The sequence below is a fragment of the Bombina bombina genome, chromosome 3 (genome assembly GCF_027579735.1).
Source record: "Bombina bombina isolate aBomBom1 chromosome 3, aBomBom1.pri, whole genome shotgun sequence".
NCBI lineage: Eukaryota > Metazoa > Chordata > Amphibia > Anura > Bombinatoridae > Bombina > Bombina bombina.
In genome coordinates, this window is record NC_069501.1 from 706,713,399 (window position 1) to 706,731,166 (window position 17,768).

The following is a 17,768-nucleotide window of genomic DNA, read 5'->3' on the forward strand; positions in this document are numbered from 1 at the left end:
CCAATAGAATGTGAGCTCAATCCTATTGGTTGATTGCATCAGTCAATAGGATTTTTTTACCTTAATTCCGATTGGCTGATAGAATTCTATCAGCCAATCGGAATTGAAGGGACGCCATCTGGGATGATGTCATTTAAAGGAACCGTCATTCAGTCTTAGCCTGAATATGTTTAGTATAGTGGCGGCGATGTCCGGTTTGGCAGATTAGGGGTTAAAAAATGTATTTTAGTGTTTGCGATGCGGGAGGGCCTCGGTTTAGGGGTTAATTTGTAGTTTATGGGTGTTAGTGTACTTTTTAGCACTTTAGTTAAGAGTTTCATGCTACGGCGTTGTAGTGTAAAACTCTTAACTACTGACTTTAAAATGCGGTACCAGTCTTGACAGGAGAGGGTCTTCCGCTCACTTTTTGGCAGACTCATAATACCGGCGCTATGCAAGTCCCATTGAAAAAAGAGGATACGCAATTTACGTAAGTGGATTTGCGGTATTTCCAAGTCTGGCCAAAAAAGTGAGCGGTGAGCCTGTACCTGCAAGACTCGTTAAAAAGCAGCGTTAAACCTAACGCACAACTCATAATCTAGCCAATACATAGTAATGAATAATTTTTTGTATTGTGCATTATTTTTGGCATAAAAGTGAATAGAATAGCCCCCAGCCAATCCCTCCGTTAGTGACAGACTCTACATAAAAAAATGGGTGAAAAAATAAGAACAAAAATCTCCAAAAACTTTAATATGTTGAATTTTTAAATATATCCATGACATAAAATCAGTTAAACAAACATGTTTATTTTAATTACTTTGTATGATTTTATAACACAAGAAGAAATACTTTTTTTTATCAAAAATTTGGATGGACGAATTTCTGCAAAGGTAGAGCTATAGTTTGTTAAACAAAAGTAAGGATCCCTAGGTGGCTGGAAAGAAAGAAAATAAAATATGGAGATAAGCAAAGATTACATTACAATCATACACCAACACCTATATCACAATTGTGTGATACATAATTACCAAGCAACATAAAGTACATTTAAATTACATTTCTTTTTTTGTAAACTGTGTAAGAAGTTCTTCTGTCCCAATATTAATAAATATTTATTTTTTTAATAAATGAGGATTCAAGTCTATGTTATGCATAAAATAAAAACATTACACCTAAGCAGGGTTGGCTTCAAGGGGGGGCATTGGGGGGCAATGCCCACCCAAATGGAATGCTGTGCCGCCTCAAAAAATATTGATATGATCATATGCTTTAAAAATAATAAATAAAATAATGAATTGTTATGTAATGTTGCATGCTGTGGCCGGAGTTAGCTGCTGAACTGTGAGGTCGCATCACGCATCTGCAAGGAGCTCCTTGTTTTAACCTCTTATTTGGAATTGGAAACTAATTAGAGACTTTTCGGACTTGTCTTTAAGCCTATTAATTTTACCTAAATATCATGAGTTACTCATTTTCTTAAACAACAGACCATGATAAGAATATGATTGTATCATATAAATATGTCTATAAATGGCTACCGGCTTCTATCGACGCCTCAAAAGTGCACTGTGATCTTAGGCCGGGCCTAAGATCACAGTGCACTTTTGAGGCGTTTATAGAAGCCGGTAGCCATTTATAAACTTATATTTATATGATACAATCATATTCTTATAGGTAGACATGTGCATGGCTAAAAAATTCGGTTCGTTTTCGGTTCGGATCGATTCGGACTTTTCGAATTTCGGTTCGGATCGATTCGAATTCGGCAAAATTTGAATGAATTCGTTTCGGATTTAATCGGATTCGAATAAATTCGGTTGAATTCGGTTCTATTCGGTTCGATTCGGTTCCGAAATTCGGAAATTCGGTATGTATTAGACTAGTACTATTATGTACTGTATATTAGGTGTAAATAATACTATTGTAATACACGGCCATCCGAATCTACCGAATAAAGTCAGTAGTTAAGAGCTTTATGGGCTAACACCGGAATATAAAGCTCTTAACTACTGAGTGCTACAAAGTACACTAACACCCGTAAACTACCTATGAACCACTAAACCGAGGCCCCCCCACATCGCAAACCCTATAATAAAATTATTTAACCCCTAATCTGCTGACCGGACACCGCCGCCACCTACATTATAGCTATTAACCCCTAATCTGCTTTCCCTAACATCGCCGACCCCTACATTATAGTTATTAACCCCTAATCTGCCCCCCCCCAACGTCGCCGCAATCTAACTACAAGTATTAACCCCTAATCTGCCGACCGGACATCGCCGCCACCTACATTATAGCTATTAACCCCTAATCTGCTGTCCCTAACATCGCCGACCCCTACATTATAGTTATTAACCCCTAATCTGCCCCCCCAACGTCGCCGCAATCTTAACTACAAGTATTAACCCCTAATCTGACGACCGGACATCGCCGCCACCTACATTATAGCTATTAACCCCTAATCTGCTGTCCCTAACATCGCCGACCCCTACATTATAGTTATTAACCCCTAATCTGCCCCCCCCCCAACGTCGCCGCAATCTAACTACAAGTATTAACCCCTAATCTGCCGACCGGACATCGCCGCCACCTACATTATAGCTATTAACCCCTAATCTGCTGTCCCTGACATCGCAGACCCCTACATTATAGTTATTAACCCCTAATCTGCCCCCCCCAACGTCGCCGCAACCTAACTACAAGTATTAACCCCTAATCTCCCTCCCCCAATGTCGCCGCTACTATAATAAGGTTAATAACCCCTAAACCTAAGTCTAACCCTAACCCTAACACCCCCTAACTTATATTTAATTTAAATAAAATGAAATAAATTTACTATAATTAAATAAATGAATCCTATTTAAAACTAAATACTTACCTGTAAAATAAACTCTAAGCTAGCTACAATATAACTAATAGTTACATTGTAGCTATCTTAGGGTTTATTTTTATTTTACAGGCAAGTTTGTATTTATTTTAACTAGGTACAATAGTTATTAAATAGTTAATAACTATTTAATAACTACCTAGCTAAAATTAATACAAATTTACCTGTAAAATAAATCCTAACCTAAGTTACAATTACACCTAACACTACACTATCATTAAATTAATTAAATAAATGAATCCTATTTAAAACTAAATGCTTACCTGTAAAATAAACCCTAATATAGCTACAATATAACTAATAGTTAATTTGTAGCTATTTTAGGATTTATATTTATTTTACAGGCAACTTTGTATTTATTTTAACTAGGTACAATAGCTATTAAATAGTTAAGAACTATTTAATAGCTACCTAGTTAAAATAATTACAAAATTACCTGTAAAATAAATCCTAACCTAAGTTACAATTAAACCTAACACTACACTATAATTAAATAAATTAACTACAAGTACCTACAATTATCTACAATTAAATAAACTAAACTAAAGTACAAAAAAAAACACTAAATTACAAAAAAAAACACTAAGTTACAAAAAATAAAAAAATATTACAAGAATTTTAAACTAATTACACCTAATCTAAGCCCCCTAATAAAATAACAAAGCCCCCAAAATAAAAAAATGCCCTACCCTATACTAAATTACAAAAGTTAACAGCTCTATGACCTTATGACCAGCCCTTAAAAGGGCCTTTTGCGGGGCATGTCCCAAAGAAAACAGCTCTTATGCCTGTAAAAAAAAAAACACAATACCACCCCCCAACATTACAACCCACCACCCACATACCCCTACTCTAACCCAAACCCCCCTTAAATAAACCTAACACTACCCCCCTGAAGATCTCCCTACCTTGAGTCGTGTTCACCCAGCCGGGCCGAAGTCTTCATCCGATGGGGCAGAAGAGGACATCCAGACTGGCAATTTTAAACTAATTACAGCTAATCTAAGCCCCCTAATAAAATAACAAAGCCCCCCAAAATAAAAAAATGCCCTACCCTATACTAAATTACAAAAGTTAACAGCTCTATGACCTTACCAGCCCTTAAAAGGGCCTTTTGTGGGGCATGCCCCAAAGAAAACAGCTCTTTTGCCTGTAAAATAAAACACAATACCACCCCCACATTACAACCCACCACCCACATACCCCTACTCTAACCCAAACCCCCCTTAAATAAACCTAACAATACCCCCCTGAAGATCTCCCTACCTTGAGTCGTGTTCACCCAGCCGGGCCGAAGTCTTCATCCGATGGGGCAGAAGAGGACATCCAGACCAGCAGAAGTCTTCATCCAAGCGGGCAAGAAGAGGTCTTCCATCCATCAGAAAAGTACCACAAAAAAACAAACACAAAATTACCAAAAATAATAAAATATTACAATAATTTTAAACTAATTACACCTAATCTAAGCCCCCTACTAGCTACTAATATAGCTACAATCTAACTAATAGTTACATTGTAGCTATTTTAGGATTTATATTTATTTTACAGGCAACTTTGTATTTATTTTAACTAGGTACAATAGTTATTAAATAGTTAATAACTATTTAATAACTACCTAGCTAAAAAAAATACAAATTTTCCTGTAAAATAAATCCTAATCTAAGTTACAATTACACCTAACACTACACTATCATTAAATTAATTAAATAAATTAATCCTATTTAAAACTAAATACTTACCTTAAAATAAACCCTAATATAGCTACAATATAACTAATAGTTACATTGTAGCTATTTTAGGTTTTATATTTATTTTACTGGCAACTTTGTATTTATTTTAACTAGGTAAAATAGCTATTAAATAGTTATTTACTGTTTAATAGCTACCTAGTTAAAATAATTACAAAATTACCTGTAAAATAAATCCTAACCTAAGTTACAATTAAACCTACCACTACACTATCATTAAATAAATTAACTACAAGTACCTACAATTAAATACAATTAAATAAACTAAACTAAAGTACAAAAAAACCCCCACTAAATTATAAAAAATAAAAATATATTACAAGAATGTTAAACTAATTACACCTAATCTAAGCCCCCTAATAAAATAACAAAGCCCCCCAAAATAAAAAAAATAACCTACCCTATACTAAATCACAAAAGTTAACAGCTCTATTACCTTACCAGCCCTTAAAAGGGCCTTTTGCGGGGCATGCCCCAAAGAAAACAGCTCTTTTGCCTGTAAAAAAAAACACAATCCCCCCCCACATTACAACCCAACACCCACATACCCCTACTCTAACCCAATCCCCCCTTAAATAAACCTAACACTACCCCCTTGAAGATCTCCCTACCTTGAGTCGTGTTCACCCAGCCGGGCCGAAGTCTTCATCCGATGGGGCAGAAGAGGACATCCAGACCGGCAGAAGTCTTCATCCAAGCGGGGCAAGAAGAGGTCTTCCATCCATCAGAAGTCTTGATCCAGGCAACATCTTCTATGTTCATCCATCCGGAGCGGAGCGGCAGCATCCTGAAGACATCCGACGCGGAGCATCCTCTTCTTTCTTGATCCGACGACTAAATGACTGTACCTTTAAGTGACGTCATCCAAGATGGCGTCCCTTGAATTCCGATTGGCTGATAGGATTCTATCAGCCAATCGGAATTAAGGTAGGAAAATCTGATTGGCTGATTCAATCAGCCAATCAGATTCAAGTTCAATCCGATTGGCTGATCCAATCAGCCAATCAGATTGACCTCGCATTCTATTGGCTGATCGGAACAGCCAATAGAATGCGAGGTCAATCTGATTAGTGTAGTGTTAGGTGTAATTGTAACTTAGGTTAAGATTTATTTTACAGGTAAATTTGTATTTATTTTAGCTAGGTAGTTATTAAATAGTTATTAACTATTTAATAACTATTGTACCTATTTAAAATAAATGCAAAGTTGCCTGTAAAATAAATATAAATCCTAAAATAGCTACAATGTAATTATTAGTTATATTGTAGCTATATTAATAGCTAGTAGGTGGCTTAGATTAGGTGTAATTAGTTTAAAATTCTTGTAATATTTTATTATTTTTGGTAATTTAGTGCTTGTTTGTTTTTTGGTACTTTTCTGATGGATGGAAGACCTCTTCTTGCCCGCTTGGATGAAGACTTCTGCCGGTCTGGATGTCCTCTTCTGCCCCATCGGATGAAGACTTCGGCCCGGCTGGGTGAACACGACTCAAGGTAGGGAGATCTTCAGGGGGGTATTGTTAGGTTTATTTAAGGGGGGTTTGGGTTAGAGTAGGGGTATGTGGGTGGTGGGTTGTAATGTTGGGGGGTGGTATTGTGGTTTTTTTTTACAGGCAAAAGAGCTGTTTTCTTTGGGGCATGCCCCGCAAAAGGCCCTTTTATAGTTATATTGTAGCTATATTAGGGTTTATTTTACAGGTAAGTATTTAGTTTTAAATAGGATTCATTTATTTAATTAATTTAATGATAGTGTAGTGTTAGGTTTAATTGTAACAGGTTAGGATTTATTTTACAGGTAAATTTGTATTTATTTTAGCTAGGTAGTTATTAAATAGTTATTAACTATTTAATAACTATTGTACCTAGTTAAAATAAATACAATCTTACCTGTAAAATAAAAATAAATCCTAAAATAGCTACAATGTAATTATTAGTTATATTGTAGCTAGCTTAGGGTTTATTTTAAAGGTAAGTATTTAGTTTTAAATAGGATTCATTTATTTAATTATATATTTAATATATTATTTAAATTATATATAAATTAGGGGGTGTTAGGGTTAGACTTAGGTTTAGGGGTTAATAACCTTATTATAGTAGCGGCGACGTTGGGGGCGGGAGATTAGGGGTTAATAATTGTAGGTAGGTGGCGGCGATGTTAGGGAGGGCAGATTAGGGGTTAATAAAATTTATTATAGTGTTTGCGAGGCGGGAGTGTGGCGGTTTAGGGGTTAATACATTTATTATAGTGGCGGCGATGTCCGGTCGGCAGATTAGGGGTTAATACTTGTAGTTAGATTGCGTCGACGTGGGGGGGGCAGATTAGGGGTTAATAACTATAATGTAGGGGTCGGCGATGTTAGGGACAGTAGATTAGGGGTTAATAGCTATAATGTAGGTGGCGGCGATGTCCGGTCGGCAGATTAGGGGTTAATACTTGTAGTTAGGATTGCGGCGACGTTGGGGGGGGCAGATTAGGGGTTAATAACTATAATGTAGGGGTCGGCGATGTTAGGGGCAGCAGATTAGGGGTTAATAGCTATAATGTAGGTGGCGACGATGTCCGGTCGGCAGATTAGGGGTTAATACTTGTAGTTAGGATTGCGGCGACGTTGGGGGGGCAGATTAGGGGTTAATAACTATAATGTAGGGGTCGGCGATGTTAGGGACAGCAGATTAGGGGTTTATAGCTATAATGTAGGTGGCGGCGATGTCCGGTCGGCAGATTAGGGTTTAATACTTGTAGTTAGATTGCGGCGACGTTGGGGGGGCAGATTAGGGGTTAATGAAATTTATTACAGTGTTTGCGAGGCGAGAGTGCGGCGGTTTAGGGGTTAATACATTTATTATAGTGGCGGCGATATCCGGTCGGCAGATTAGGGGTTAATAAGATAATGCAGGTGTCAGCGATAGCGGGGGCGGCAGATTAGGGGTTAATAAGTGTTAGATTAGGGGTGTTTAGAGACTCGGGGTACATGTTAGGGTGTTAGGTGCAGACTTACGGCTAGATTTAGAGTTCTGCGGCCAAAGGGGTGCGTTAGCTACGCATGCTTTTTTTCTCCCGCACCTTTTAAATACCGCTGGTATTTAGAGTTCACAGAATGGCTGCGTTAGGCTCCAAAAAGGGAGCGTAGAGCATAATTTACCGCCACTGCAATTCTAGATACCAGCGTTGCTTACGGACGCGGCCAGCTTAAAAAACGTGCTCGTGCACGATTCCCCCATAGAAAACAATGGGGCTGTTTGAGCTGAAAAAAAAACCTAACACCTGCAAAAAAGCAGCGTTCAGCTCCTAACGCAGCCCCATTGTTTGCTATGCGGAAACACCTCCTAAGTCTGCACCTAACACTCTAACATGTACCCCGAGTCTAAACACCCCTAACCTTACACTTATTAACCCCTAATCTGCCGCCCCCGCTATCGCTGACGCCTGCATATTATTATTAACCCCTAATCTGCCGCTCCGTACACCGCTGCCACCTACATTATCCCTATGTACCCCTAATCTGCTGCCCCTAACACCGCCGACCCCTATATTATATTTATTAACCCCTAATCTGCCCCCCTCAACGTCGCCTCCACCTGCCTACACTTATTAACCCCTAATCTGCCGAGCGGACCGCACCGCTATTATAATAAAGTTATTAACCCCTAATCCGCCTCACTCCCGCCTCAATAACCCTATAATAAATAGTATTAACCCCTAATCTTCCCTCCCTAACATCGCCGACACCTAACTTCAAGTATTAACCCCTAATCTGCCGATCGGAGCTCACCGCTACTCTAATAAATTTTTTAACCCCTAAAGCTAATTCTTACCCTAACCCTAACACCCCCTAAGTTAAATATAATTTAAATCTAACTAAGTAAATTAACTCTTATTAAATAAATTATTCCTATTTAAAGCTAAATACTTACCTGTAAAATAAACCCTAATATAGCTACAATATAAATTATAATTATATTATAATTATTTTAGGATTTATATTTATTTTACAGGTAACTTTGTATTTATTTTAACCAGGTACAATAGCTATTAAATAGTTAAGAACTATTTAATAGCTAAAATAGTTAAAATAATTACAAAATTACCTGTAAAATAAATCCTAACCTAAGTTACAATTAAACCTAACACTACACTATCAATAAATTAATTAAATAAAATACCTACAATTATCTACAATTAAACCTAACACAAATAAATACAATGAAATAAACTAACTAAAGTATAAAAAATAAAAAAGAACTAAGTTACAAAAAATAAAAAAATATTTACAAACATAAGAAAAATATTACAACAATTTTAAACTAATTACACCTACTCCAAGCCCCCTAATAAAATAACAAAGCCCCCCAAAATAAAAAAATGCCCTACCCTATTCTAAATTAAAAAAATTTCAAAGCTCTTTTACCTTACCAGCCCTGAACAGTGCCCTTTGCGGGGCATGCCCCAAAGAATTCAGCTCTTTTGCCTGTAAAAAAAACACATACAATACCCCCCCAACATTACAACCCACCACCCACACACCCCTAATCTAACCCAAACCCCCCTTAAATAAACCTAACACTAAGCCCCTGAAGATCTCCCTACCTTATCTTCACCATGCCAGGTTCACCGATCCGTCCTCGGAAGTCTTGATCCAAGCCTCGGAAGTGTTGATCCAAGCCCAAGCGGGGGGCTGAAGAGTGACGTCCATCCTCGGGCTGAAGTCTGGATCCAAGCGGCGGCTAAAGAAATCCATCATCGGGCTGAAGTCGGAAGTCCATCATCGGGATGAAGTCTTCTATCAAGCAGCATCTTCAATCTTCTTTCTTCCGGAGCGGAGCGGAGCCATCTTCTTTCCAGCCGACGCGGATCCATCCTCTTCTAACGACGCCTACTAGCCGAATGACGGTTCCTTTAAATGACGTCATCCAAGATGGCGTCCATCGAATTCCGATTGGCTGATAGGATTCTATCAGCCAATCGGAATTAAGGTAGGAAAATTCTGATTGGCTGATGGAATCAGCCAATCAGATTGAGCTCGCATTCTATTGGCTGATCGGAACAGCCAATAGAATGCAAGCTCAATCTGATTGGCTGATCGGATCAGCCAATCGGATTGAACTTGAATCTGATTCCATCAGCCAATCAGAATTTTCCTACCTTAATTCCGATTGGCTGATAGAATCCTATCAGCCAATCGGAATTTGACGGACGCCATCTTGGATGACGTCATTTAAAGGAACCGTCATTCGGCTAGCAGGCGTCGTTAGAAGAGGATGGATCCGCGTCGGCTGGAAAGAAGATGGCTCCGCTCCGGAAGAAAGAAGATTGAAGATGCTGCTTGATAGAAGACTTCATCCCGATGATGGACTTCCGACTTCAGCCCGATGATGGATTTCTTCAGCCGCCGCTTGGATCCAGACTTCAGCCCGAGGATGGACGTCACTCTTCAGCCCCCCGCTTGGGCTTGGATCAACACTTCCGAGGCCGGATCGATGAACCTGGCATGGTGAAGATAAGGTAGGAAGATCTTCAGGGGCTTAGTGTTAGGTTTATTTAAAGGGGGTTTGGGTTAGATTAGGGGTATGTGGGTGGTGGGTTGTAATGTTGGGGGGGGGGTATTGTATGTGTTTTTTTACAGGCAAAAGAGCTGAATTCTTTGGGGCATGCCCCGCAAAGGGCCCTGTTCAGGGCTGGTAAGGTAAAAGAGCTTTGAACTTTTTTAATTTAGAATAGGGTAGGGCATTTTTTTATTTTGGGGGGCTTTGTTATTTTATTAGGGGGCTTAGAGTAGGTGTAATTAGTTTAAAATTGTTGTAATATTTTTCTAATGTTTGTAAATATTTTTTTATTTTTTGTAACTTAGTTCTTTTTTATTTTTTGTACTTTAGTTAGTTTATTTTTATTGTATTTAATTAATTTATTGATAGTGTAGTGTTAGGTTTAATTGTAGATAATTGTAGGTATTTTATTTAATTAATTTATTGATAGTGTAGTGTTAGGTTTAATTGTTACTTAGGTTAGGATTTATTTTACAGGTAATTTTGTAATTATTTTAACTATTTTAGCTATTAAATAGTTCTTAACTATTTAATAGCTATTGTACCTGGTTAAAATAAATACAAAGTTACCTGTAAAATAAATATAAATCCTAAAATAGCTATAATATAATTATAATTTATATTGTAGCTATATTAGGGTTTATTTTACAGGTAAGTATTTAGCTTTAAATAGGAATAATTTATTTAATAAGAGTTAATTTATTTCGTTAGATTTAAATTATATTTAACTTAGGGGGGTGTTAGGGTTAGGGTTAGAATTAGCTTTAGGGGTTAAAAAATTTATTAGAGTATCGGTGAGCTCCGATCGGCAGATTAGGGGTTAATACTTGAAGTTAGGTGTCGGCGATGTTAGGGAGGGAAGATTAGGGGTTAATACTATTTATTATAGGGTTATTGAGGCGGGAGTGAGGCGGATTAGGGGTTAATAACTTTATTATAGTAGCGGTGCGGTCCGCTCGGCAGATTAGGGGTTAATAAGTGTAGGCAGGTGGAGGTGACGTTGAGGGGGGCAGATTAGGGGTTAATAAATATAATATAGGGGTCGGCGGTGTTAGGCGCAGCAGATTAGGGGTACATAGCTATAATGTAGGTGGCAGCGGTTTACGGAGCGGCAGATTAGGGGTTAATAATAATATGCAGGGGTCAGCGATAGCGGGGGCGGCAGATTAGGGGTTAATAAATATAATATAGGGGTCGGCGGTGTTAGGGGCAGCAGATTAGGGGTTCATAGGGATAATGTAGGTGGCAGCGGTGTGCGGTCGGCAGATTAGGGGTTAAAAAATTTTAATAGAGTGGCGGCAATGTGGGGGGACCTCGGTTTAGGGGTACATAGGTAGTTTATGGGTGTTAGTGTACTTTAGAGCACAGTAGTTAAGAGCTTTATAAACCGGCGTTAGCCCAGAAAGCTCTTAACTCCTGGTTTTTTTCTGCAGCTGGAGTTTTGTCGTTAGATTTCTAACGCTCACTTCAGCCACGACTCTAAATACCGGCATTAGAAAGATCCCATTGAAAAGATAGGATACGCAAATGGCGTAGGGGGATCTGCGGTATGGAAAAGTCGCGGCTGCAAAGTGAGCGTTAGACCCTTTCCTGGCTGACTCCAAATACCAGAGGGCGGTAAAAACCAGCGTTAGGAGCCTCTAACGCTGGTTTTGATGGCTACCGCCCAACTCTAAATCTAGCCGTTAGTGTTTCCCCATAGGAAACAATGGGGCTGCGGTGTTAGGTTTTTTTTCAGCCGAAACTCCCCATTGTTTCCTATGGGGAAATGCCGAATTTTACCGAGCTAATTCGGATTTATTCGGAGATACGGCAGCTATTTCGGATTCATACGGTAGATTCGGAAATTCAAATCGATCCAAATCTCCAAATTTACAGAATTTTCCGAATTTCCGAATAAATCCGAAAGGAATCACACGTGTCTACTTATAGGTTCACAGTACATAGGCTGTATTAAGTAGCCTGATATCCGTTAGTTTTTACGAAACAGGTATAGCTAAATCTAATCTACAAAATTACCAGTAACTGAAAACCTAGTATTCTCACTGATATTTCAAACAAAGGGGTTAATTGCATTGGGGGTTTGGGGTGCATGGCTGTTTAGGGGACATAATTGAGATTTGAGAATCAGTTTAAGGGTTTGGGCTCATGGTGATTAAGAGGTGAATTGTTTTTAAGGAGCTATTGCACTGGAGGTCTCAAGTTTAATGGCTCTGTTTTAGTGCACTGCATAGGATTTAGACTTCATTTTTTTATCTAGTGATTTAGCACATATTCTCCAAATGTTAATAGTGGGGGATAAGCCAGCCAGAAGCTACACTTTCCTGCAGAATATGTAGGTCTGCTCTTATTTTAACTCTCATACATGCTTTGTAAATGCGTGCCCCCTCATGAAAAAAAATGCCCCCCCATTGAATTAGTTCTGGAGCCGACCATTCACCTAAGTACACTGAACAGAAATAAGAAGCTCTCGCCATACATAGATTAACAGGGCATATGTTATTAGTCACAGAAGCAGCACATAGGATAATCTCATTAATTAAAGGAACATAAAACCCCAAAATATTTATTTTATGATTCATATAGAGAATATAATGTTAAAAAAACCTTTCTAATTTACTTATTTATCAATTTTACTTCATTCTCTTGATATCCCCTGTTTAAGCAGTGCACTACTGGGAGCAGGCTGAACACATCAGGTGAGCCAATGACAAGAGGTATTTATGTGCAGCCACCAACCAGCACGTAGCTCCCAGTAGTACATTGCTTCTCCTAAGCCTACCAGTTGGTATGTCTATATGTATACATATGTATTTATGTGTTTATATCTGTGTATATGTCTGTAAATACATATAAATACATAAAGTATACATATGTATTTATGTGTTTATATCTGTGTATATGTCTGTAAATACATATAAATACATTAAGTATACATATGTATTTATGTGTTTATATCTGTGTATATGTCTGTAAAAACATATAAATACATTAAGTATACATATATATTTATGTGTTTATATCTGTGTATATGTCTGTAAATACATATAAATACATAAATACATACATACACATACATATTTAGACATGTATATGTATGTATTTATGTGTTTATATCTGTGTACATAAATACATACATACACATACATATTTAGACATGTATATGTATGTATTTATGTGTTTATATCTGTGTATATGTCTGTAAATACATATAAATACATAAATGCATACATACATATACATCTTTAGACATGTATATGTATATATCTCTATGTTAAAGCCCTTTGCAACCTTTTTTGTTAGAAGAAAACACCTGAGACCTCATATCTTTGAGCCCTTTATAATGTTTTTGTGCGATTTGTTTTTAATATTTTTTATCAGATGGTGTTATTATGAGTGAACTGTACTTTGTAATGTATTTTGTATGTGTTTTGTGACACTTTTGTGTTTCGCGAAACGGTTAACCAGAGCTCTCAGGACACGCTATCCCGACGAACGTTAACTTCAAGTGCACTCAAGTGATAGCGTTTACTTTCAACTTGTAATATGAGCGAAAATCCCAATGCGCACAAACAACTGCTATAAACCCCTTTTTGCTCACGCGTAACTGTTAGCGCTCCACTCGTAATCTGGTCCTGCATGTATAAAGAATGGTTCTTTTTTTTTTTTTTAAAGTAGCTATGTTGAATATTTGTAGAAAAGTGGTTTGTTGTGCCAGGTTTTTTGGGCAAAATGGCATTTAATAGAAAGCTACTTTGATATGTTAACTCAAGAAAGATCTTGGAAAAGAATAAAACAACTATTTAATGTAAAAATATCACACTTGAAGGATGAATGGTGAATGTAAATTTGAAATTAAAGGCTTTATATTTAGCAATATTAAGAGATATGTACCAGGTTAAAATATTTGTAACAAAATCAAATAAATGGTGATCAAATAAAATTAAAAAAATAGTTATAACTTTTGATGAGAAAAATAAACAAGTGCTGCCCTCTTGTGGCCTACACTGAACATTGAATCTATCTATGTGTGTATGTATGTCTGTATGTATACGTATGTATGTATGTATATATATATATATATATATATATATATATATATATATATAAAACATCAGTTTTCACAGGCCTAAAAAACGTGGAGAAGTAACGAAGTATAATACCAAATCATACATCATTGTAGTTTGTACATTGTGTGACTTACACATAACCATATCCATTGGGTTGCACAGCATAGGGTGTACAAGGGTAATTATGCTCATTGTTATATAACTACAGTGCCTGGGTAAATTCTATAAGCAATGTGTGTTCATGTGTTGCAAATCTCTGCTTTAAAGAAAAGAAGAAAAAAAAAGGCTAAAGCAGACTTTTTTTCCCCAACACACTTTGCATTACAGAGTGCCATGAAAAAGTATACTGGGCTATATTTTTTTACTTACTGTATGTGTTGCAGGGAATTAAAACTATTGACCTCCTCTCTGCATAAACATCTAACAATTTGGGTGCAAGAAATACTGCCCAGCATTGTTGTATAATTTTGTAAGGTACGTCCTTCAGCCAAGGGTTTAACTAGCCAACTCAAAGCAAGAAAGGAATAGAGAAATAGAGACTGTTATCTTTTCCCAAACTGATCTTTATAAACCTCTGGAAGTATTTCATAGTTTAAGCTTCTGAATACAAATCAGAACTATGTAAAAATGTATAAAGTACTTCAAATTAAAAAGCAGCAAATCTCACAGTTAATTACACAGCATTATACAGATAGAAATAATATTTTAGTACTACACTTTAGTAAACTATAACTACCATTAAAAAAAGAAAGATGTGAAGACAAATAATCTGTAACCAAAAGATGAGGATTTGTGTTTCTCTAAATCGTGTAATTTCCGTAAAGTCATATTAAATACATGATTACACTCACACACAAAATAGATTTGGGAAACTGCTCAGTGTTAAATACTTTGGGTTGGAATAATGAATTTATTTGCAATTTGGCAGCTTTGCGAGCAGCACATGACCCCCTAATTAGGGACTACGTTATTCCCAAATAAAAACCAATACAACTTCTTGGGGTATAAAAACCGCAGCTTGTTTAATTAAACAACATAAATAACAATTAAATATAACAAATATCCCCAAATAACAGTAATTAACATGAAAAAAAACCCACGGGGGTTGCCAAGTTAACCCTTTGTTCCTCTGTTCCAACAATCCCCTCAGAACCCTTCAAGACCTCTCCTGTCTCTACAGGAGGTACCCCAGCAGAACTCGACAATCCACTAAAGGCAAGCTCCGCGCCAAGCTGCGACAAGTAGAACACACCTCCGTAAGACATAATAATAGGTAGGGAGCTTCTTCTCACCTTTAGGTCCGGATAGAAAGAGGCTCTGAAATTCCTGTCACTCCCAGATACAGACCCCTTACAGAACTCACCCACTGACCTTAACTTCACCTATACAAAACTCGCCCTGCTTTGGAGTCACAGGCCCCTCCTAAAGATTAATTTATACAGGGCTTTCATGACCCCCTAATTAGGGACTATGTTAGTTCCAAATAAAAACCAACACAACTTCTTAAGGTATAAAGGCTGCAGCTTGTTTTATTAAACAACATAAATAACAATTAAATATAACAAATAAATATCCCTAAATAACAGTAATTAACATGAACAACCCACGGGGCTTGCCAAGTTAACCCTTCATTCCTCTATTCCAACAATCCCCTCAAGACCCTTCAAGACCTCTCCTGTCTCTACAGGAGGTACGCCAGCAGAACTCCACAATCCACTAAAGGCAAGCCCCCACCACAAGGCGGCCTAAAGCCGGACCCAGCCACCACCCAAGGCCTTTATAACCCCCTCTCTCAAAATAAATATAAAGAAGTGGAGCCCCACTTCGTTTAAATGAACACCATCTCTCAAAAAGAAGCATTTGCCTCAAATTCCATGTGCCAAATAGACACCCCCACCTTTTTTCTTCACAAAATTAGTCAGAATTCTATTGACCTTTCTTCTAGAAACTTCCAACCTATCTGCATCCCACGCAGACCTCCATACTATCCTAGGCTCTATCTCAGACCAAACCAACACCAAGCCAGGAAACAACTCCAATAATCGGAGCAAATCCCGTTTAATACCCATTAACAAGTCTTTTTGAGAGATGAAGTCCAAATCGTTGCCCCCAGCAGGGATCAACAACATACCTGGGGGCTTAAATAATCTGGCATATTCAACAACCTTACAAATGGTAAGGTTGGTCCCATCTTAAGCCACGAACACCGAACCACCGAAGACGAATAACCTCAGCATCAAGTCCCAGCTGTCTCCCACTATCTTTTATCATTGCGGCTCACCTGGCCCAATAGATGTAAGAATGGCTGATGATCCAGCATTCAATGGGACCTAAACAAAAGAACATAAAACAAAACTACAAAACCAAGTCACTTCTAATGTATTATCTAAATCTATTCGAGACCCACCTTCCAATCCCTTTAATAATTTCATCCGACATACCCAACTTTCCTGCTTCAGTGGCCACCCCTATCCAAAATAAATGTGACCCAAAGTCAAGAGGCGGGAGCCCCATGGTCGATAACACTTTCCTGAAAACTGACACAAATTGGAATCAAACAACGTGTCCCCATTCTGGTGACTAAGCAGAGGGCCCCAACCTCTGCCCAAATTCTAATCAATAGCGATACAGACCCCACTGGGCAACCCCCCCCCCATGGCCGCTAAGCCAATTGCTCTGCCCTTTCCTCCTTGATCAGTCTTAGACTGCCGCAACCAGATAAAAAGCTTCACGTCCTGAATCCAAACATCCCCCAACTTAATACGCCCCTTTCCGCTTAGTTGCTCCAACAATCTGTGATACCCTGAATGCGTCTAAAAATGCCAACACAAAGGCAGCACGAAACAGGACCACCTCATATTCATCGCTACACACCAAAGCCAATACACCTACCACCTTTTTTAACAACAAGAAAATCACCGTACACCTCAAATTCAGCATACACCTCACCCTGCACAATCCTCTAGCTTCAATCTGAACCAAAAAAAAAGACTTTGTGATATCCTCCCAACCCAAACATTGGCACAGGAAAGCTATCACTGCCAGCCTATGCCTGACCATAGCCCTTGACACCCTACCTCCCCTCCAATCCGCCATCCAACCCAGCAACACCTCAGAACAACTCTGGGCCGCAAAAGCCACCCTGGCCCACCTGAGTACTTCAAGCCACTCCCTCCATACCTGCGAGTAAGCCTTCCATGTAAACCCAGCTAATGCAAACCTCACTATCCTCAACAGGCAAGGAAATCCACCATCCTCAAGTCCCTTGGGCAGTGCATCCCTGTCTCTTCCGCCATCAGGGCCAGTTCCCAGAAACCTGTCCCACTGAAAACGGGAAAGAGAATCAGCAATCCCATTCAACTTACCAGGCACATGTACAGCCCTAAACAACACATTGCATCTCAAACATTCCACAACAATAAAACGAAGGAGAGTAACCACTGGTGGGGAAGATGCAGTCAAATTGTTAATGGCCAAAACCAACCCCAAGGTATCTGAGTGAAACACAACCTTCCTGCCCCTCAAAAGACCCGGC